Source organism: Salvia miltiorrhiza, chromosome 6 (genome assembly GCF_028751815.1).
Source record: "Salvia miltiorrhiza cultivar Shanhuang (shh) chromosome 6, IMPLAD_Smil_shh, whole genome shotgun sequence".
Taxonomy (NCBI): Eukaryota; Viridiplantae; Streptophyta; class Magnoliopsida; order Lamiales; family Lamiaceae; genus Salvia; species Salvia miltiorrhiza.
In genome coordinates, this window is record NC_080392.1 from 12,484,816 (window position 1) to 12,508,757 (window position 23,942).

General features: G+C 35.6%; 1 long non-coding RNA gene across 1 annotated transcript; it reads right to left on the minus strand.

The window, feature by feature from the left end:
* Window positions 1–10,624: 10,624 nt before the first annotated feature.
* On the minus strand, window positions 10,625–13,015 carry LOC130988732 (uncharacterized). Its single transcript, XR_009090194.1, has 4 exons — window positions 11,485–13,015; window positions 11,305–11,373; window positions 11,149–11,211; window positions 10,625–10,933 (listed from the first exon to the last, which is right to left on the minus strand). It is a non-coding gene; the product is annotated as an uncharacterized LOC130988732 (long non-coding RNA).
* Between the last annotated feature and the right edge of the window lie 10,927 nt (window positions 13,016–23,942).

Here is a 23,942-nt window from a genome sequence, read left to right on the forward strand (position 1 = left end):
GTTAGTACACGAGCCTTAAACGAGTCGAACTCGAACTCGAATAACATATTAATTAAGAAGATTTTGTTAAATTTATAACAAATTCGAGCTTGAACATCATATATACGAACATCTAACGAGCCGAGCTCGAGCTCAAGCTCGAATTCGACATTATCGAGCATCACCCGAGCCGAACTCGAACCGAGCTCGAGCTTAGTATGTGGGCGACGAGCCGAGCTCGATCATCAAGATAAAAGCTCTAATCGAGCTCGAGCCGAGCTCGAACACCCGAATATTTAAACGAGCCGAGCTCGAGCCTGCTTGTATTTGACTCGGCTCGGCTCGTTTACAGCCCTAGGGGCGGGGTGGAGGTGGCAAGAAAAAATTTAAAAATAATAAAAATTGGGAAAAGGGCAAGGGGGTGGGGGGCGTAGGGTAGGGGGACGGGTGGAGGTAGCAACAAAAATTTAATTTTTTTGGGGGGTGGGGGGTGTTGGGTGGGGGCGTGGGGTAGGGAAGGGTGGGTGGAGGTGGCGAGAAAAAATTAAAAAAAAAATTTTGGGGGTTGGGGGGGGGGGTGGTGAAGGGGGGTGCGTGGGGGCGTGGGGGTGGGTCAACGTGGCGAGAAAAATTAAAAAAAAAAATTTGGGGGTGGGGGTGGGGGGTGGGGAGGGGGTAGGTGGGGGCGTGGGGTAGGGGGTGGATGGAGGTGGCGAGAAAAAATTTAAAAAAAAAGTTTTTTTTTGGGGGTTGAGGGGGGGGAGGGGGGTGGTGGGGGCGTGGGGTAGGGGGGTAGATGGAGGGTGGCGAGAAAAAATTAAAAAAAAAATTTTTTTTTTTTGGGGGGTTGGGGGGGTAGGGTATGGTGGGTTGGGGTGGGTGGGGGTAGAGGAGGGTGGGTGAAGGTGGCGAGAAAAATTTTAAAAAAAAAATGGGGTGGGGGAGGTGGGGGCGTGGGGTAGGGGGGTGGATGGATGGTGGCGAGAAAAATAAAAAAAAAAAATTTTTTTTTTGGGGGTTGAGGGGGGGGTGGGTGGTTGGGAGGGGGTAGGTGGGGGCGTGGGTAGGGGGATGGATAGTGGTGGCGAGAAAAAATTAAAAAAATAATTGGGGGGTTGGGGGGGGGGAGGGGGGTGGTGGGTGGTGGTGGGTGGGATGGGGTGGGGAGTTAAATTAAAGAAAAAAATAATTAATGTTTTCGATCCGAATAAGACTCACTCACTGACATTCTCAATGTTAAGGGTAAAATTGGAAGATCAAAAAAATATACATCATGGGAAAATTTTATCACACCTGCAGGTCATGATAATATTATCATGATTTGGGATGAAAATGTGGGAAAAGGGGCTGCCCGGGAAAATTTTCCTTCCTGCCCGTAGAAAATTTACTAACAAAGAGGACACATGAAAAAGATGGAAAATGAGGGAAATTATTTGTTTTCCATCCTTTTCCCACAAAGAGAACGCAGCCTTAAAAGTTAAGGACTATGTCAAAACTATAATTTAGCCTCTCTTTGTTTGTAATTTGATTTTTACAAGAAACTCTTTTGTAAAATTTCATGTGTCGCAACGACGTTATTGAAACAATTACAAAATATTGTTGTTTAATTTCCGTATAATTGGACGGGAATCTTCTTAGTTCTAAGTATTTTTCATTCTTCAAGTCAGAAAAAGGCACAGATCTATATATTTTTTCTTTTTTTTTTGTCCTATAAAAACAATTACAAAATATTGTTGTTTAATTTCCAACGAGATAACAAGTGTACTCTAAAAAAGGAGATAACAATAGTACAGTAGTTACTAGTATGTAGTAGAGAACTTTCAAGAAAAAATATTTTGAAACAATGTAGTCAAATGGTCATAATGAAGATTGAAAATCAATTTTTGGCCCCTAATTTTAAAACATCAAAATATGGTCATTAATTAGGTGGTATGTCTAATTTGCCCTTTTCACTCAGCCGCTAGAGTGATTGCGCGACCGCTGGATGATTGCGCGGCCGCTGGAAGCTTATGGGTGAATTGCGCGCTCGCGGGGAAAAGCCAGTGCCCGCTGCGTGTATGACACTAATAGTGCCATAAGTGTCATACGCATGATTTTATCACTTGGTTTTATTTTGGATTTCCATTGGCACTTATGGCACTAATAGTGCCATAAGTGCCAAAGAACCATTTTAAACACTTCCTCGTAGGATTTTGATGTTCCATTTAGGGTTTAGATGTTCAATTTAGGGTTTAGATTATCCATTTAGGGTTTAGATTGACCATTTTACTTGGTTTTATTTTGGATTTTCGTTGGCACTTATGGCACTAATAGTGCCAAAAGTGCCAACGGAAATTCAAAATAAAATCAAAGTAAAATCTTGGCACTTATGGCACTAATAGTGCCATAAGTGTCTAACCCGACCCGGCACACGACCTGCGTGCCTGATCCTACCCGGTCCGCCTCATAAAGGGTAAAAACGTCCAAATCAATAAAAATGACCAAATTCTATGTTTTTTTTCAATGTGTGGCCATAAATTGTGTTTTATGCTTCATTTTGGCAACTTCAAAATTTTACTCAAAAATTTTCGGGACGTTCACATAATTTTTTTTTTGGATTATACTCCACCACTAATAATACTTCATTTAATCTTACTTTTACATATTTTCACCACTCTGAATACAAATTAAAACAACACAACACTAATTACAATATATCAATACACTCAACAGCCTTGTCTTAAGATCGATATCACCCTCTACTCGAAAGTTTTATTGTGAACGGAAGTTGGAGGTAGTATATATTATCAATCAAATGATGAATACTTTTATATTACATCATCTAAATTTTATATTACTTTCATTCTATAAAAATGTGCTCTTTTTATTTTATTGTTTCTCATAAGAATTAATGTGCAATTTTCATTTTTAGACATTATCTAATTACCTCTTAATTTTTTACTCTCACTTTAATAATTTATTCAAAAATTTATTTATTATAAATATAATAAAAATAAATTACTTCCTCCACTTATATATAATTCACTCGTCTCATATTTATTGAAACTCGTACGATAAGAAAATGATGCTATTCTTAAAAAAAATGATCACTCTTACGATATAGAGAGAGAAGCAGCAGGTTTGAACCGTCCATTTTTTTGGGGTTTTTTCACGGACAAAATGTCGAAATTAAATTTGAAAAAGAAGTGTACGTATTCATGCATGAGGTGTACGGAATTGCTTATGACCAGTCCCATTTGACAGATACCCTTGCCAACTTGTTGTTTAACTTTTCCTCAATCATTGTTCTATTATTTTTTTTTTGAGGGTTCCATTGTTCTATTATTACGACTTCTTGTTATCACTTTTTATGAACAATTATACTCTCTTCATCCCCTAAAATTATCCATGTGGTTAACTTCGACACTAATTTTAATAAAAAGCAATTTATAGTAATAATAATGGAGAAATGGTCTCACATTGAGGATATTGTTAAGTAGATTATGAGTAAATAGTGTAAGTTAAAAGAGTGAAATTGTAAGAATTATATGTGGGGTAGTATCCAGAAATAGGGTATGTATAATTTTAGGGGACGTACCAAAAATGAAAGGTATGCAAAATTTTGGGAGACGGAGAAAGTATCTAATTTTCAATATTTTTGTTAAAGATATCATATATAAAAGGGTTCATTATATAATTATTACTACTAACTCTTTTTAACACTGGGGAGAAATATTACTCCTTCTGTCCCTAAAAATTGTAGATCAAAATAGATGGTACGAGTTTTAATAAAAGTGTGGTAGTTGTGTTTAAATAGAGATTAAGTTTCACATCATTTTGTAAATAGTGAGAGAAAAATTTTGTGGAGTCATTTTTAAATAAGAAAATACCACAATTTTCAGGAACGTTTCAATATAGTAACAAAACTATAATTTTTAGGGACGAAGCGAGTATATAAGCTACATCATTTATGGTTAAGTATGTTGTAAAAAATGAAGTTTTAAGTAATTAGTGGGGATAGCAAAAAAATGTTGCTAATAGAATTACAGTAACAAAAGTACATACTCCCTTGTCAAGTGTAAGAATTGATCAAGTGGTTTAAGAATTGACTCCCTTGTCAATTTGACATCTGTTGCCACATCATGGGTAGAAACATTATTTTGAACACCCATATATATAGTGAATTCAAAACAATACTGATATTAATTTACCAATAAAACTTGTATATATAGTGAATTCAAAACAATACTGATATTAATTTACCAATAAAACTTGTATATATATATCGATAATCTTCTAGTTTGGTGGTAGGCGTTAGGGCTTTGACTATCATGACTATTCTTGGAGTTATATCAAAATATAATCGTGTTGGTGCCTTTTCTAGAAATTGCTTAATTTGAATATATGAACTGCAATAAACAACATGGATTCAAACTACTTTAGCTAATTCTGTATTGAATTAAACAACACAATGAATAGTGTTGCGCTATAGATAGCAGACGTTTCGCCCATCATATTTAGTTCATTAAACTCAATCCCATTTATATATTATATTGGAAGAGATTCAAGAAAGAATCATTGCATATATAGTATAAAATAAAAATGTAAAACTATTTTCAGCTCTTGAATTATTAAAATTTATGGTGAATACATGCAACATTTAGGTCGAATTTTGAAGGAAGCAAAATTTTATTTTTTTTTCAATATAAATTTAACAATAGATGCATTAATTAATTTTTACAATATGTAATAATTTTAATGGTTCTCACAAAAATTGTAGTTCTAATAAAGAATAGTTGTAATTCAGTTAATGTACTAAATTGTTTTCCCTCTTCAAGATTTGCTCCTAAATTTGAATGGTTATTCGTGCTCATGCATTACCAGAAGCTTATTCATAGATTTTATTGACTTATACGTTCGTTATCAATTCTCAATCTCACGAAAGATAGCATTTTCACTGGATTATTTCTATATGTACATATCTATACCCGTTATAAAAGAGCCTTATATTACAAAATTTGATTTGCCTATTATATCCCTAATATATACTTAATTTAAGGTCAATTGTATAATTTAATACTACTTCCTCCGTCCATTAAATAACTTCCTCTTTTTCCTATTTTGGGACGTCCTCCACATAACTTCCTATTTCTTTCTTTCTTTCTATTTTTGGACAACTAGCTACCCCACCACTAATAATATTTATTTATTCTTATTTTTTAATTTTCACCACTCTCAATACTAATTATAACACATTTTCATAACTTTCAATAATAATTATAACACTGTTTCTCCACTATTAATACACTTTACAACTTTCCTTAAAAGTCGTGTCATCCCCAAAGAGGAAGCTATTTCAGGGATGGAGGGAGTATTATACATATAACAAAATCTAAACCTATAATGTGATTTATGTTTTTTATTTTAATAATCATTTAAGTAGTACTCCCCCTGTCCACGAAATGTTGTCCTAATTTGTCATTTTGGTCTATCCACAAAAAATTGTCATAATCCATTTTTAGTAAATTTGTGGGTCCCTTTCTACACTCACTAATATGTGGGTTTCTTTCTCCACTCACTAACTTAATTAACTTTTTTCATTTTTCTTTATTTGCTGCCTCTTTCTCCTCTAATAAGTAACATAAATTTTCTTAAAATCTGTGCCTCCCTCCCTTAGGACAATATTTCGTGAACGGAGGGAGTACCATTCATTAAAACTCTTCAACCACATCCGTTATTATTTTTTATTTAATCATTTATAATTACAATACAAAGGATTTATACAATACAAATTTTTTATTTATTAATTTTATTAGAAGTTTAATTTTGTTAGAACCTTTGGAATTATAATTAATTATGTAAAGATCAAATAAAAATAATTACTCTTTTTTTTTCAGTTCTATGAGTATTAAAATAATTTTCAAACATGATTCAATAATTGGTTCAAAAAATGCATTAAAATGATAAATATTATTGTAAAATTAAATAAAATATAAATTTACACTCATAAATTAAAGTATTTATTAAAATAATTCCTTTTTTTACATGCAAATACACATCGTCTCCGCTAGTATATAATATAGGGTGTGGTTCCATTGAGATTTATATATTTTTTGTGAAAAATCAGAATAACCAATAATCAATATAAATCATGAATAACTGTATCTACTTAATATGGTGGAACCCAGACAAAAATATCTATTCGTAAAAATTATGACTTATTCGCTCATGTTCATAAGTATTCTTAATTCTCAAACACATTTAGTATTTTATACTAATTATTTGAATATAGTTATTCAACACTATATACTGCCTTATTCATCATTATATATTGTCTTATTCATTAGTGTCACATCTCACGAAAAATAGTAATATCAGTAAAACCTAACCCTATATATATATATATATATATATATATATATATATTATATGGAGTGGTTAGGTTGTAATCTACTCATAGAAAACAAACTTGGAATAAATTTACATCATTGATATACTCATAATCTAACAATATTGAGATTTAATGTTGGGACATTTTGACCTTAGTTCGAATTTCGGAGGAGGCAGAAATTCCCCACGTACATTAACTAAATACGGCTATTCTATTGCATGGTGAAACTATTTGACAAATAGTTCTGTGCAAATCGGTTGCACCGTGCAATTGATTTCTAAAATGACAATACTTCATTCGGGAAATTACACTTGAATATTTCTGAATGATACTACTTCAACATACAAATGACACTTGAAGATCTTCAAGTGTCATTTGTATGTTGAAGTAGTGTCATTCAAAAATTAATTGCACGGTGTAAGCGGTTGCACGAGAGAGTGTCTCAAACTATTTTTATCGGACAGAAGAACTATATAATCAGGTAAAGAAACCTGTGGGGGCCGCGGCGCGCCGCATCATCGTGTACGATTGACCTACCTCTTCCTAACGAATGATGATTTTTATGAAACTTAATTGATTAATATATGTCTGTATCTATAATTAATAATGGTGGTATTTTCGTATCACGTCTAGAAGAAAAGCATGCCAAACGCGATTTAGATAGATAACAATATGTATAGGCAGCATCAAGACATGAATACAAAAATGAATTATTGGTGGCTAAGAAAAGCAGCTCACATGCATGTCCAACGCAACCACAGCGACCCGTTTTCATACGCCTCTCTCTTGCTGACAAATTGTGATGGCCCTTCACAGTTACAACCATATATCCCACGTCGATCCGATAACAATCATATTTCCAATATGTAAAATTGTTCTATCCACTCTCTCTTTAATTTATAAAGTTTTTTAAAGGAATGGTGTTCTAATATGCTATCAGAATAAGTTTTAAGTATAATTGATAGATTTGTAGCCGATGGTCATACCTTCTTCCATGAGAGGGAGGGGGGGCGTATTAAAGCATTATTGATTTTGCATCGATTAAGTTTTAAGTATAATTGATAGATTTGTAGCCGATGGTCATACCTTCTTCCATGAGAGGGAGGGGGGGCGTATTAAAGCATTATTGATTTTGCATCGATTAAGTTTTAAGTATAATTGATAGATTTGTAGCCGATGGTCATACCTTCTTCCATGAGGGGGGGGGGGGGGGGGGGGGGTATTAAAGCATTATTGATTTTGCATCGATTTTACTTTTGATGATTATCCTTAATAGTTAAAACTTAACGTGTTATTTGTCGAAATTCGATGAAAAATTATTTTACATTGTGATTAATAATTATTTTATATTTGTTTGGGATCATAGCATATTAAATATTTATATATAAATTATTTTTAATTAATTCAAATTAATCAATAATTAAATTAATTGTATATTTTAAATTATATTAATCTCTACCACTTTCGCCAACTAAATGTTTTTTTTTTTTTTTTGAGACAATAGACCTTTTTATGTAAGTTTTCATATGATGAAATTATATAAAAAGTTGATGTGTAGAAAAAAAATATGTATAAATTTAACGTATGATATGATGGGTGATTGATTAGTCGCATTTGCCGCTGTAGGATTTATTAATTTGTACAAATTTTTTAATTTCACAGATAAAAATAATTTAAGACAACTTGTGTCATCTGAGTGTCTGAATCTTATAAGACCATATCATCATTTGGAGCTCAAAAGACCATATATGACTTTTAAATGCCGGACTTCTGAGATTCATCTTGTACAATGCTTAAAATACTACATCTATCTCAGTTTTGAGCGCCGGACTTCTAATTATCACTATTTAGAACTTAAAATACCATAACTGACTTTTGAGCATATATCACCTGAAATTTGAAAGATCATATCATATCATCTCGAACTTGTAGATCATAATTGACTTATGAGAATCATCTCGTTTGAAGTATGAAAAATCATAATTGAGTTATAAAGCATCATCTCACATGGAGTTTGAAAAATAAGAACTGACTTGTGAGCATCATCTCGTTTGGAGTTTAAAAGACCATAACTTAGCTTTGAGCATCATCTCATTTCGAGCTTGACAAATACTATTTTCTAACTCATGAGCATCATCTCGGCTGAGACTTTAAGATCAGAATTGAGTTCTGAACATCATCTCGTCTAGAGTGTAAGAGAGCATCGTCAAATAGGAAATTATATTCAATCATAACTCTAACTGTCAACTCTATGGCAAACAGAACTCTATCAATTTAGATATTTAATATATATATATATATATATATATATACACACACACACGTACTTTTATTCATCCAAATTTTAATTTTTAAGAGATTTACTATCCATTCTCGTCAAACTCATAGTAATACATACTAATTTGTTGAACCAATTTAAAAGTTATTAAAATGTACATAATCAAACATAACTTGAAACAATTATGGTATAGTATATAATCTGTCCCATAAAAAGTGTGCATGATTGTTGGTGACGCCAGCTTTGGTAAATGTTAGGTGAGTGTGTTATTGATGGAAAAAAGGGGCCCACTTTTATTAGTGAAGAAAATGATCCAAGAAAGAAAAGTGCACACTCTTGTTGGACGTACCAAAATGGCAAAAAGTGCATACTCTTATGGGACGGATGAAGTATAAAAAATCAAATTCAAAATATATAGTGAAAATTGCAATTTAAAATGAAAACTGATAACACTTCACTAGAGTGTAAAATTATTGCATTCGTTGTGCAATTAACTGCATTCCAAAAAAAATGAAAAATAAATAAAATTTTCGCTCCCTCTAGGATTCGAACTCGAGTGGTGCATCCATCCATCAAGATGCATCGTTGATCACCATGATCTAAGGGTTGAGAATGATTTTTCGTTCTCATTTGAACCTCTCCCAATATATATATATACATGAAAAAGATCATGTAGTACCCAAGCCTTAGGTAGTATGTAGTACTAATTTTGGACCACACATTTTCTTCATGTGGCGCACTAAGAACGCGACATGTGGCAGAGACCTTCCAAGGCAAAATACACGCATGGGTAAAAAAGGAATAAAATTTTAAAAAATAATTATTATTTTTTTTAAAACCATTTTTTTTCTGAATTTTTTTTCGCACTGCTCGCCGTCTTGATTATGGGTATAATTAAACACAAATATGCTTAAATTTGCACACAAAAATGCATTGCATATTTTGTAGCAACATCATGCATATTTTTGTATGCAAAGTTATGTATATTTGTGCTTATATATATGCATTTTTGTGTTCAATTATGTGCATATTTGTTTTATATATATACACATATTTGTGTTCAATTATTTACTTAATTAAGGCGGCGAATGGTGAGCAGCGGCGAGTGGTGAGCAACGGCGAGAGGTACCTAACGGGTCGCCTAATATAATACATTTTTATGTTATACATATTTGTGTTTAACTATATGCATATTTGCGTTCAATTATATGTATTTTATGAAATTTAAGTATTATTTTAATTAGAATTTCGAATTGTGAAATTTAATAACCATTTTACTATAAATTTAATATGATAATTTATTTTGAAATACATCTTATAAGTATCCTTATATTTAAGTTTCCTCATGATGAAGTTTAATAGTAAAAGATTAATGTGGGAATAATGAAAAACTAATATTGTAGGAATGATGAATGGCTTTTTATTTAGATTATGAATGGTTAAAGTTTAATATGTTTTCAATGTGGGATAAGAGATTTCAGATATATGAAAATAGAGAATAGAGAAGATGACACCTAGGAATGAGGATGAATGTAATGTAACCCCCTATCATATAACCCTTAACATATTTACCTCCTCATCTTTCGAGTTTGGACTATTAGCCCCTCAACATCTCATAAGGAATGCAAAACCCCCCCCTATTCTTAATGGACACTTAACTCCATTTAATATTTTTTGTTTTTTATTTTATTTTCAAATTTCTCAAGCTAGCGGATCCACTTTATTTATCAATGTATTAGAAGAAACGAACTTCCTTTATTTGGTATGTTTAATGAACTTTTATTTTGTTTGATATAATCTCGAAGATATGTCTCAAACTTTGTAAAAGCATGCAAGTTTCTTGCCTTCGTTTTTTATTGCTTCATTTAGTTCTATTTTCTTTCCATCGTGTTTAACTGAATTTTGCTATGTTGAAGAAGAAAATGTTCACTTTTTTTCTTTAATTTATTTCTACGTGCATTTGATAAATATGGATGTTAATAATTTGAGCAGTTGATATTTCCAAAATTCAAGTGTGTTATTTCGTAAATTTGATCATGGGTTATAAAATATTTTGCTTATATACTGACTGCCACTAAGAATATAATCCATCAATTGAAACTTCAAAAAATAGGAATCTTATGCGTATTTTGCTCTTTTTATCCTTCAATTGGCAGTTTATATCCGTAGAGTGGGACCCACCCGTGAAATCGAAAAAAAATATATATTGGACGGAGTCTCTCCTGTTTTTGCTTCCTTCTCATTCTCTTTCTTGTTTGAGACTACGGCAAAAGTCTCTCCTGTTTTTGCTTCATTTCCAGCATATCCTGGCACAAAATTAAAACAAGATTTGCCATGAAAACATATAAAACAATCATGTCAACAAAGCATTTCTTACATTTCAAACAAAATTCCAGCTAATTGCAACATATATTATTTCAAAAGTATATTTCTTTCATTAAAATCAATAGACCAAATAAACATATACTAATATATCTATAACACAAATCCATATTAGTAAACCAAAGTTGTAGAATATTACCTCTACTTTTTATATGTGACTAAGAATGAGATTCACCCACTCAACACGAACTTCACCAATATCCTATTTAGTATAACTCCGATTGTTAAACTATAAAAGATAAACTATTGTTTTATATGAAAAACGTATAATTGAGAATTAAGACAAATTACTTACATGTGAATGTATAGGCAAAAGCGACCATTCTTCATAAGCTCTTCAATAATTTGTTTCATGTAACACATCCTGAAAAATCCACATTGCTTGAAATCAAGTTGTCATGGAGACTATGTAAAAGTTATAAGGGTTAGTACGCAAAAGATTATAATTACATACAAAAAATATATTTCTAATTACCTTTATAATATCCCAAATAGGTTGTTTTTTTTAATCTCTTTTCTCCAATTTGGCATTGAATATAAAAATAGCCCTTTCAACAAAAAACAAAAGTTAGTTATTCATCCAATAAAAAAACTCAGTTATCCATTCAATAAAAAATATGGAACCACAGATGGGTGACCGAAGACCAGCATTAGGTACAAGGTGAACCGAAGAGAGAGCTAAGGCGACCCTCTGAACAGATGATATGATGCTGCGCACATATTATCGGGCCATTGATGCAACAGTCTCTTGCATGAGGCTTTCGAATGCAAACTGAAAAGCAATCGTTCATCCAAAATATTGACTCTTCATGCAATAAACAAACGGAATGACCATAGCTACAAAAGAGCACTCACCTTGCAGCAACAAAGAAGAATTATGCAGAAACAAAGGAGGCATCAATATGAGCAAATATAAGTTTAGCATATCAATGAAATATTCATGATTGTGAGTGGAATCAATTGCACCCTTTCCATACAGACATTCGTGCAACTGTCCAAAAAATACAATTACATGACAAAACACTGATAGCATGCATACAATAAGTCAATTGAAAATTGCACCTTCAGTTACCCATTGCATATAATCTACATATAAATTACTCAACTTGTGAGAAAAGCCAAAGATCAAGAAGTCAAGACTAACAAACTCAACTTCCACCACTCATGAATATATATACAAAATTAGATATTCTAAACTTATATGATTTTCAAGATAAATAGCCTTAAAATATCCATCTCTGAAACAATATAGACTCTCTGCTCTCTCTCTGTTATGAACATATCTAGACCACCAGTCCTAATAAATATTGTAAACAAAAAATCACGTCACAATGAATTTTCTTATAATTTAACTTGTATATAGATCGAGTTGCAATTTTTAATCTTGAATTTCAGAGGTAAAACTAGCAGAGAAGACTAATTTCAGACAATTCTTCTCACTGTATACTCAAGTATGTATAAGAAATTTTTAGCAAAAATCAATAATTGTCTTTCGAACAATAAAATATTAGAAAATGAAAGAAAAAAATGTATAATTGAGACTTACTACCAGCAAAGGGCCAAAGGTTTGGAAGAGGGTTTGTATTTGGAGCAGGGGAATTGATGCAACCACCATTCGCAAGGGTTTGATTCACAAGAGTTTGGACCGTTTGGTTGTGCCGAGCAGGAGGTGGTCGTGGCTGTGCCGACTGACCAGGGGTGGCACGATGCGGCGTGGTGATGGCGGCATACAGACGGCGACGTGGTGTTGGCGGCGCGGTGACGGGAGAGAGATGTGAGAAAGACCGCGCTTTAAGGGAGAGAGATGGCGGATTTGAGGGAGAGGACGAGTTTGATGCTGAAAACGGCGGTTTAGGGAGAGGGCGGCTTACAGACAACGGCGATTGAGGAAGAGGGCTGAGGGTTTGTGAATACAGACGACAGAAGAGTGAGTTTGAGATGGGAGAGGATAGAGTTAGAGTGGGTACGTGGGAGGGAGTTATTTTTTAATTGAAATTGGCTAGTGTGGGATCTTAATACACTACAATCAATTTTATATGTTCGAATCCTACTCCCTTTATTAATTATGTTTTTTTATATTTTTTATAATTATATGTATGTAATTTATTCTATTTAATATTTAAATAAAAATAATAATTTCTATATAAATTATTTTTTATTTAAATTTGTTTTTTTAAAAATTTACAAAATTTATCATAATCGTTATTTAAATAATGTTTAGAAAAAAATCACTATACAATACAAATTTTTCTTATTTTTATTTATTTATAACAAATAAATTCATATTTATTAAATATCTAAATGATTAACAAAAATCATTACAAAATAAATTCACTCTTTAAAATTTTACATGCAATGTAAATTTATCTTACTTAATATTTAAATAATTTTTTTTAAAAAAAATAAATGATATACAATATAAATTAAATTATTAAAAATCTTTAATTATTTTATGTTTATAAATTATATCTTAATTATTATTTAAATAATTATAAATAAAAGTCAATATTTAAAACATAGACCATTCATTTTTTATAATAAAAATAAATTTATTTTTATTAATATACTACAATTTCTAGATTAACGTAAAGAAAAGTATGAAGACACACGCACATACACTACAGTTTGAAGATGACGGTAGAGAAAAGTAAAACTACACACACACATACACTACGTTATGAAGAAAAATGTAGAGAAAACTAAGAAAAATCACGCTCATACACTACGGTTGATAGAACCGTAGACTATGCCTATGATAGACTACATTTTTTATGTTATCGTAGTGTATTATCACGAAAAACGCGCACACACACTACAGTTATGGTAGAAAACCGTAGTATATTAGTATAGACTACGATTTTTACAAAAAATCGTAGTCTATGCAGTGTAGAGAAAGACCAAATTTGTAGTAGTCTATGCAAGCAGTTTCGGAAGGTAGAATAAAAGGTCGCCTCAGAAATGCGGGAGAAATGGGTTACAAGTCGAGGGATTTTGCGGTTGATCTTAGTAATAGTGCTAGTATGTGTGCAATGAATAGTATAGTCCATGGACGTTGGTCGGATGAAATGAACGACTATCCGGTTTATTTGTAGTTGTGTTGCTTGTTATGATGTCTTAGGCATTTCCTAGGATTGGTTCCTTTAGTTTAACGATCTCTTCTCGAGTTTTGTGCTCTTAGTCTGCATTTTTGTGCTCTCAAATTTTTTTTATAAACCTCAATTTCATCATCATAAGTTGTCAAAGTGTTTGGATAATTGAGTTTATAAGCCAGAAAGAGAACTTTTAGTTAGAGAGAGAAATTTTTTGTTAGAGAGATAAAATTGAAAAAATATAAAATTAGAATGATATATATAATGAAAACAAAAAATTATAGTTAAATTATTTTTGTAAAATGAGTGTTGCTTATAAGAAAATGAAAAAATAAGTTAGGGTTGAAGAACTTATTTTTTGGGGAGCTTATAAGTTTAATTTTACAGCTTATAGCTCTTTAGAATCCTATTTTATCAAATACTTTGAAGGAACTTATAAGCTATTTGAAAGAGCTTATAAGCTTAGCTAAACACCCTCTAAGAGACCCTCACCAACCGTAGGTCTATATCAACAATTTGCCCCAAGTATACAAGCTCATGTTCATATTGTAGTGATATTGTTGATTTCGAGCGAGTGTGTATTAGTGTATGAGGAAAGAATATACTCCCTCCGTCTCACGAATCTTGACACGTTTGATTTCAGCACGGGAATTAAGGAATTGTAGATTAGTGTTTTAAGTGTGTAATTAATAAAGTATAAAAATGATAAAGTAGGAAAGAGAAGGTAATAAAAGTGATAAAGTAGGAGAGAGAAAGTAATAAAAGTGATAAAGTAGGAGAGAGAAGATAATAATTATTACCTTATTTAGAAATGTGTCAAGATTCGTGGGACGGTCCAAAAAGAAAAACGTGTCAAAATTCGTGGGACGGGGGGAGTACTAATTACAATTTTTCATTACTTTTTAGAATTGTGTGTTCTGAACAGGTTCAACTGATAATGAGTCATTTGGTCTGATATAGATCAGCTAATTAAGTAGATTGACTAGAATCTAGATAAGTTTATTCTAATTGAAGGTTCACTTAGCAATCATACTGACTGTTCAGTTGGACTAATAACTAAGATGTGTATAATGGGGTGGTTAAGTTACTCACTTTTACAAAATATCTTAAGTTACTGGTTCAACTTAGTCATTCGGTTTAAGATCAGTGACATGAGTTAGCCTATGAAATCTGCTGAAAATCAGTTTTCAATGTTTGTACAACGATGCAAGTATGGTCAGTTTGTAGATAAAGTATGCAGAATCAGCAAAGTTGAACTTAAATGCATAAAGTTAAGACCCAATTAGTTTTACGTGGTTTAGAGAACACTCCTATGTCCACGATCCTAGTTTACAAGAGAATTCACTAACTTTTGATTTTTTTTTTTTTTTTGCTTTACAGTTGCAAGTCAACTGATCAACTAGTTTCGTTAAGTTGATCCACGGGTTACACGGTCGTGACCGTTAATGCAATTTCCTCGGTTGCACCTGATTACAATCTTCAGATTTCAGACTACGAACTTGTAGCTTACTTTACTGATTTCTTTCTAACTTTAACACCTAACTTTTACAAGTAATAGTGAAGGGGTTTCGAAGGATGTGATTCCAACTAATGAGCACACTGGTACAATAAGAACATGAGGTTTGGAGTATGCTCAAATCAAGGCAGCGAATAATTGCCTAGAACTAAGGGAATGTTTGTATGCAAGATCTGGAAGTATTTATCTTGTAATTCCATAATCAAGCTTGTAAACACTTTGATTCCCTTATTCTAATTACGTTGTGTTATTGAGAAATTAGGGTTGAATGCATAATAGCTTGAGAATTCAAAATAACATTTTAGGTAGTCTTTCCGTTGGATATCATGGGGTATTTATAGACTGAAGATTGAATAATTCTGTTGGAGAGAACGTCTTCAAATTCATGGTGGGCTTCAAAAATCTTCCCGTGTGACCCAAGGTAAGGCTGTGTCAGATTTTTATAGTTTCGTATTATGTCAATGTTGATATCCTGTGAAATCCTTGTAGTAGGTTGTACTTTCTCTAAAAAAGTGGGATTCTCATAAAATGCCAAATCTACAGTATTAAATGTCTTCTATTGTCTGATACGCTTCGTTAGTTGAATCCACTTAATCTCTCTAACTTAGGGCTTACGTGACATAAGTCTGGATGACATCAACTGATTCATCAATTAATCCTTCAAAATAAAATGCGCACTTCCTAATAGTTGAGCTATAGTCTTTCAAGATACAACTTTGGCATACAATCATCAATGTAGGGATTTTGGTCTTTAATCAAAATTTTATAATTTTTCTAGCACTAGACCAACACACAAACATAGAGGTGTAATCGAACTGAGTCAAGTCGAATATTGTTATGCTCAAGTTTGATTTGTTTGTTATCAAGTTGAATCCTAAACTTTGTTTACCGAATACTTCGAGACTCGTGAATTTAATCGAACCTAAACAAACTTTTCAAATTTATATTTATATTCAAAATATTAATTTTTTTTATAAATAAATTATTTCATTCATAATAACATAATATATTAATTATTTTCTTATAAAAATAGAGTTAATTAGAGACTTAATACAATTTATACTAATTATAGTATATAAATTTAAGTTGTAATTAGTAATAATTTATAAGGTAATTTTAAACATAACTCCCAAACTTTTCATTATAGCCTTTATTTTTTTAAAAAATAATAATATAATAATAATGAATATACTATTATACCCTTATTATAACCCCCAATCCCCCAATCCTATATTGTACTATAGTAATATAAACAACAACAAATTAGTATCCTCAGTCTTCAACATAACCCTTGTCGAAAAACTCATGAAAAAGAACAAAAATATTGGGCCAAAGCTACGAAATGATGCGAATTTCTGAAACAAGAATGGATATGAATTTGATGAGTTCTCAACCAGAAGTTTAAACAACCTAGGTAAAGAGCTTTGAGATTTCATTGAAAATCTTCGAATCATTTGTTGATAGATTAATTCTTCCTTAATCAGAAACTAGATTAACCGGTCAATTTTCTTCAGTGGTGGAGTAATTTGGATGCTTTTGAGTGCTGAATGTTTAAAACGCCATCAATTTATTGGTTGTATCAAAAAAATTTAGTGAAAATGTTACATGATCTGTTATCAATCAATACGCAAATAAGATAAAAAGACGCACTGTTGATCGAGATTCAAATGAAGAACAAAAAAACTGTAATCAGCCCCAAAGAAACCTGAATCATAAATCAATCATAATTTTTTTACTATTTCAAAATTAGAGGGAATCAAAAAATAATCACAATGATGTCTTATTAAAGGAAATACAAACATAATTTATACAAATCATTATTTGCAGGATGTGATGATTGGTGAACATTCAGTTAGAAGCCTGCACAAACACAACTCTCATCAATTGAATTTTTTTTCTCTTCCTCTGTAACCCTTGCCGCCTTGGGGTTTCAGGAGTGGTGCTTTCACTTTTTTGGGAGGTCGTTGCTCTCATCCTTCCTGGGATCGATGTTCTTCCTCTCTTGGTTGCTACGCTTGTGCTCTCCATCATGGATCCAGATGAAATCTCAAAACGGGTGGCGGATTTACGGTTATCTGCTGAAGCAAAAATAAAACTTGTCACTATTTCGGCGGCGGACACTTCTCGTGGCCAGATCCGGGTGAAGAAATTAATCATAGGGAAAATATTCTCTGAACGTACTGTTAATCGCGACGCCCTCCGCGATAACCTCCCAAGCCTGCTCAAACCTAGGGGCGCGATGGAGATTGAAATTGTGGGTCATAATGTCTTTTCTATTTTCCTGGACATTGAATCGGATTTGGTACGTATTCTTGCAGACGGACCATGGCACTACTTCAACGAGTTGATGATTTTACAGAAAGCTGACACCACAAACACGGCGGCAAACACCAGATTTGAAAATATTACTATTTGGGCTCAGCTTCACAACATGCCCTTGGCCTTTATGGATCAGCAGATCATTCGTCGTGTTGGAGAACAAATTGGTACTGTGTTGGAGGTGGATGATAACAGAGGCAGCACATTCATCGGTCGATATGCCAGGGTGAAAGTTCAGCGGTCGATTTACGAACCCTTGACTCGATGTGTGCCGCTCGATATTGAAGGCCAAGAGGAAGCTCCTATGATTCTCGTTCTCTACGAAAAACTTCCTGATCATTTCTGTTTTGCTTGTGGGAAGCTTGGCCACTTTTTGAAGGATTGTGATGCAGGGGAGGAAAAGAAGGCGAATCCTTGCTATGGAGCTTGGCTTAAGGCGGGACGTGGGCTTGACTACAGGCGCAATATACCACCTCGCAACACTACTCGCGCACCATCGGGAACTCTACAACCTTACTCTAGGGGTTCGATTGACAAACCCCGTCCATCCCCAAGAGGTGCAGTACATGAACACCAAAATACTGAGATAGCTGGTGCTATGCTTCTCCAACATTCCAACGGCAAGGATAAGGTGGATGTGATAGTGCCTCTACAGGAGTTAAAAGAAGGTGAGGAGGTGGGTATGGAATCTGACCAGGGTAAACACGATGAGGGGGCGAATCAGATCGCAGATAACATGGTTGTGGAATCAATTGTGGTCACCACCGAGCATCCCTCTCTGCTGATGGATAGGGAGGTAGGAAATTGTGTAGGTGATGGGATGAATCACTTTCTGCGTGAAGCTGGAGAATCTACGGAAGGGAGCTCCCAAACTACCTGTACTGACATGATTCTCAAGAAAGAGAAGGGATCTATCCGCCCACCAAAGAAGGCCACTAAAGCTCACAATTTCTCCCCGACAAAATCTCACCGCAACCCTCTTGGTAAGGGGTGGAAGAGACTTGCCCGTGTTACGAACTCCCCAGCATCCACCTTTCCAAGAGTTTTCTGTGAGGAGAGCAAGAGCAAGGCTGGACAGAAGAAAAGGAGGGAGCCTCTGGAGGATACAGAGCTTCGAAAAAAACTCAAGACACCAGGGACTTATGAGGATATTGTTGTTCTATCTGATTTAACGGCGGTGGCTGCTGAGCAGCCCCGCCGATCATTATGAATTGTATTGTTTGGAATGCGAGGGGGTTGGGGAGCTCCCACGCATTCCATGAACTTCGTCGGCTGGTAGCTGATTTCTCCCCAAGTTTGCTTTTTATTTCTGAAACAAAAATTAATGCTTCAAAATGTGGTTGGTGGAAATCTATTTTACATTTTGACGGGCAGTTTGTTGTTAATTCAAAAGGGGCTAGCGGTGGCCTCATTTTGATGTGGAAACACCCATGTGTGGTTAGCATTCAAAGTTTCTCTGATGGTCACATGGATTGTATGATTTATTCGAATGACATTCAATGGCGTTTTACTGGCTTTTATGGCAATCCTGTGACTCAGAAGAGGCGACATTCTTGGGAACTTTTGAAACGCCTTGCGTGTTGTGGCTCGGGTGATACTCCGTGGGTTGTTGGGGGAGATTTTAATGAGATTACCTGCCAAGAGGATAGTTGTGGAAGGGGCATTAGACAGTGGAATCAGATGCGCGATTTTAATGTTGCTATTTAATATTGCGGTCTTAAATCGCTTTCATGCGATTCGGCTTTCACGTGGTACAACCAGCGGAAAGGGGAGGAAGCGAGGTTCTTGCGGCTTGACAGATTCCTGGTGAACAGATTGTTTGATGATACTTTCGAGCTCAGTAGGGTTAGAGCTTTGGATCCACACCGCTCGGATCACTTACCGCTTCTTCTCAAGATGAATGCAAGGGCTGATTGTGTTGAGATAGGAAACGGTTTGAAGAGGTTCTTTTTTGAGCAAAAATGGTTCATTGATAAAAGCTTTAGTTCGGATCTTTTAACAAACTGGGGCAGTATGGGACCGCAACCTCTACATGAGCAGCTGGAGGGCTGCCAACGTTTTCTGAAAAATTGGGCAAAAGACAAATTCGAAGCTCCATCGAAGGCACTCAAACACCTCCGCAAACGACGGCTTCATCTGCTCAAGTATGGAAGAAACGATCAAGAATCTCTAAAAGAGCTGGATAAGATTACTAAAGAAATCGAAAGGATGACAGAGGCGGACGAGATTCACTGGAAGCAACGTTTCCGCGTCAATTGGCTGGGCTTGGGTGATAGAAACTCAAAGTTTTTTCACGCCTTTGCTTCTAAGAGAAAGAAGAAGAACACCATCAAATGCTTATTGAATGCGGCGGGGGATGAGGTCAAAAAGGAGACGGAGATGGCAGAGGTGTTACATGAGTATTTTGCTGACATGTTTCAATCGCGTGCCCCAGATCAAAATGATGTCGATGCTGTTACAAATTCTTGCTCAAAGATGTTGGGGGAAGCAGCTATCAGGGAATTGGAGCTGCCTTTCACCGAAGCGGAAGTCAGACGAGCTGTTTTCCAGATGAAACCACACAAGGCTCCGGGCCCGGATGGTTACCCCCCTCTCTTCTTTCAGCGGTTTTGGGGTGAGATTGGAGACGGTATTACTTCAGAAGTTCTGAACGTCCTCAATGGGCGTGTTAGTATCCGCCATTGGAACCAAACTCTGATTACCCTTATACCCAAGATTAAAAAGCCACGAGAAATGAAAGATTTCCGGCCTATTAGCCTCTGCAACACAACTTATAAGATGGTGGCCAAGACTCTTGCCAATAGGCTCCGCACTGTTCTTAAGTGGGTTATTGACGAATCTCAGAGCGCCTTTGTTCCGGGACAACTCATTTCCGATAATATTTTGTTGGGGTATGAATGTATGCATTGGATTCGTAACAAAAAGAACGGCTTTGAGGGTTACGCGGCAGCCAAGCTTGACATGAGCAAGGCGTATGACCGTGTGGAATGGCGTTTCCTTAGAGCGATGATGGTGGTTCTTAGATTTCCTCTCCTCTTGATTGATCTGGTCATGCAATGTATTTCTACTGTGGAGTTCTCTTTTGTCTTAAATGGTAAAGTTTATGGTCGACTTGTTCCTTCAAGAGGTCTTAGGCAGGGGTGCCCTCTCTCCCCTTTCCTCTTTGTCATTTGTGCTCAAGGTTTTTCCTCCCTGATCAGAAGCTATGAAAATCAGGGACTCTTCAGCGGTATTTCTTTGGCTCGCCATTGTCCCTCGGTTACTAACTTATTCTTTGCAGATGACAGCTTGGTTTTCTTCAAGGCTAAGGTGGAGGTTGCTCAACATTTTAAAGAGATTCTGAACACGTATGAACGGGCATCAGGACAGGTTATTAATGTGGATAAATCGGCTATCTCTTTCAGCCCCAATACTTGTACGGCTGATTTGGAGGCAACGGTGGGAACGTTGGGGATTAAGGAAACACAAGGCCACTCTATTTACCTTGGGCTGCCCACTTTCGTCATGCGACGTAAAAAGATGCAGTTTGGATATCTTAGAGATAGGGTGTTCAGAAAGATGGGAGCATGGGAAAATAAATTCTTCTCAGCTGGGGGAAAAGAGGTGCTCATCAAGTCCGTTTTGCAATCGATCCCGACTTATGCGATGTTTTGCTTTCGGATTCCTGTTGGGGTTTGCTGTGATATTGAGAGAGCTTGTGGTCATTTCTGATGGGGGGGAGAAAGACAATGCTCGGAACATGCATTGGGCCAGCTGGGATAAATTGTGTAAACCGAAATCAAAAGGCGGGTTTGGTTTCTGCCGTCTGGTGCCTTTCAATCAAGCGTTACTAGCCAAGCAAGCTTGGCGTATCTTGAAGAATCAAGAATCCCTTCTCTCACGGGTTCTTAAGCAGCGCTATTTTCGATCAAGTAATTTTCTAGATGCTGAAATCTCACCTAATGCTTCCTTTACATGGCGCTCTGTTTGTTGGGGGCGAGATTTACTCAAGACCGGGCTGCGATGGACGGTGGGCAATGGTCGATAGATTTCTGCGCTCCGGGATTTTTGGATTCCTGGGCTCGGTCGATGGAAGGAGGATGAGGCTCCAGCTGATGTCGTTCAGGAAAGAGTGGAGATTTTTATTGATGAAAACAAATCGTGGGATCGGGGTAGACTAAAGGAGTACTTTCCAGATTTTGTGATTGAGGCTATCTGCTCGATCAAAGTCCCGAGTGAGAATAAAGAAGACAACTTGTACAGGGCTCATGATCAGAAAGGAAGATATGGAGTGAAGTCAGGGTACCTTCTTGCAACTGATTTTTACAAAGTTCATCAACAACATTCGACACCGCACACCTCGAAGTTGCTGTGGAAAAAATTGTGGGGATTGCACATTCCTCCCAAGGTTAAGCATTTCGGATGGAGAGCTTTGCATAATTTTTTTGGGGCTGATGGTAATTTATTTCGCCACCATATTCCGTGTTCAGGAATTTGCTTTTGGTGTCAGCAGGCTTGGGGCTCTTCCTCTCATTGCCTCCTTTGGTGTCATAAGGTGCGACCTTTGTGGATGGCAACTGACTTTTGGGCTTTGATTCGTCCTTTTAAGCAGTTGTCACTGGAGGATTTGTGTCGGGTGGTCGAGGATGCGTTGGGATGTCAAGGTTTGGAGAGATGGTTCTTCCTTCTCTGGTTTGTATGGAAGCACCTGTGCAATATTAAACATGGGGATAAAGAGGAAATGCAAGGGTTTTCTTTGATTTCTGGTGAGATCATGTTGAATGAATATCAAATGGCTAGAGACCGAGTCCTTTTCGAGGAGCAAGCTCTTCCGCACGAGGGGGCTATCTGTTGGTCTCCACCGCCGCCGGATGTTCTTCGTTTGGATGCAGACGTTGCTTATCAGGATGAAGGACGGCGTGTTGGGGCTGGTTTCGTGCTCCGCGACTCGGCTGGTATCATTGTGGCGGCCGGCTGTCAACAAATCGGCCACACGGCCACTGTGCTCCTCGGCGAGTTGCATGCGATGATTGTTGCTATCGATTTCTGTTTGGCCAACGATCTTGGTCCAGTGGTCCTCTACTCGGACTCTTTGTTGGCTATTCATTCAGTGCTTGATTCTCATCATGGTTCGGACTCCCTTTGTGATGATTTGTGGGAGGTCTTTGCTCATGCCCGGAAACATGTTGTTCTTGATTTTTGTCATGCTCGGCGTGAGGCTAATAGAGCGGCGCACGCGTTGGCTCGTTTTGCCTTCTCTGTTAATGGTGTAATGATCTGGAAGTCGGGGTTTCCCCCTTGGCTGTCGGATATTGCTCTTTCTGATTTGTCGTAATATATGTTCTCTTTCTCTAAAAAAAAAGAAACCTGCACAAACATAATTCACGCAACCTATTCTTTGCAGGTTTAGAAGTTCTAACTTTTTTTTGCTTCTTTTTTTTTTTATCCAAATTCTACGGGATCAGGATGTTTTTGGGGCCTTTTTCCTTTACTAACTCTTTCAAATTTGCAAGGCATATTTCTGGGGCTATATCAATTATTAGGAATTTAACGAGGAAGTAAAGGGATAGAATTGTACATTAATAAATGTTTTTATTATTATGTTAATTAGGAGGCTATAATGAGAGGGAAAAAAAGAAGGTTAATAAAATTAGAGTTAATATATGAAAGTAGTAATTTTCTTTTAGCAAACTTAAAATTTACCTATTCAAATAATTTTTTTAAAAAATACCCACTTTTTATGTTAAATTACTAAATTGCCTCTAACATTAAAATTAAAAAATTACCCACTCTTCTCTTTCTCTCTCTCTCTTTCTCTTTTCTCTCTCTCTCCTCTTTCTCTCTCTAGCACGCACGCTCTGCCTTTCCTCTCGCTCTCTCTCATCGCGCGCACACACACGGGGAGACAAAAATGGAACCATGGAAGGTAAGATCGAGTAGATCGAAGCTCTATCTGTCTGCGCGAGAAGCTCTCGCAGCTCTCCAATTGCAACAGCTCTCTCTCTCAACTTGCGCCTGCACTACACTCCA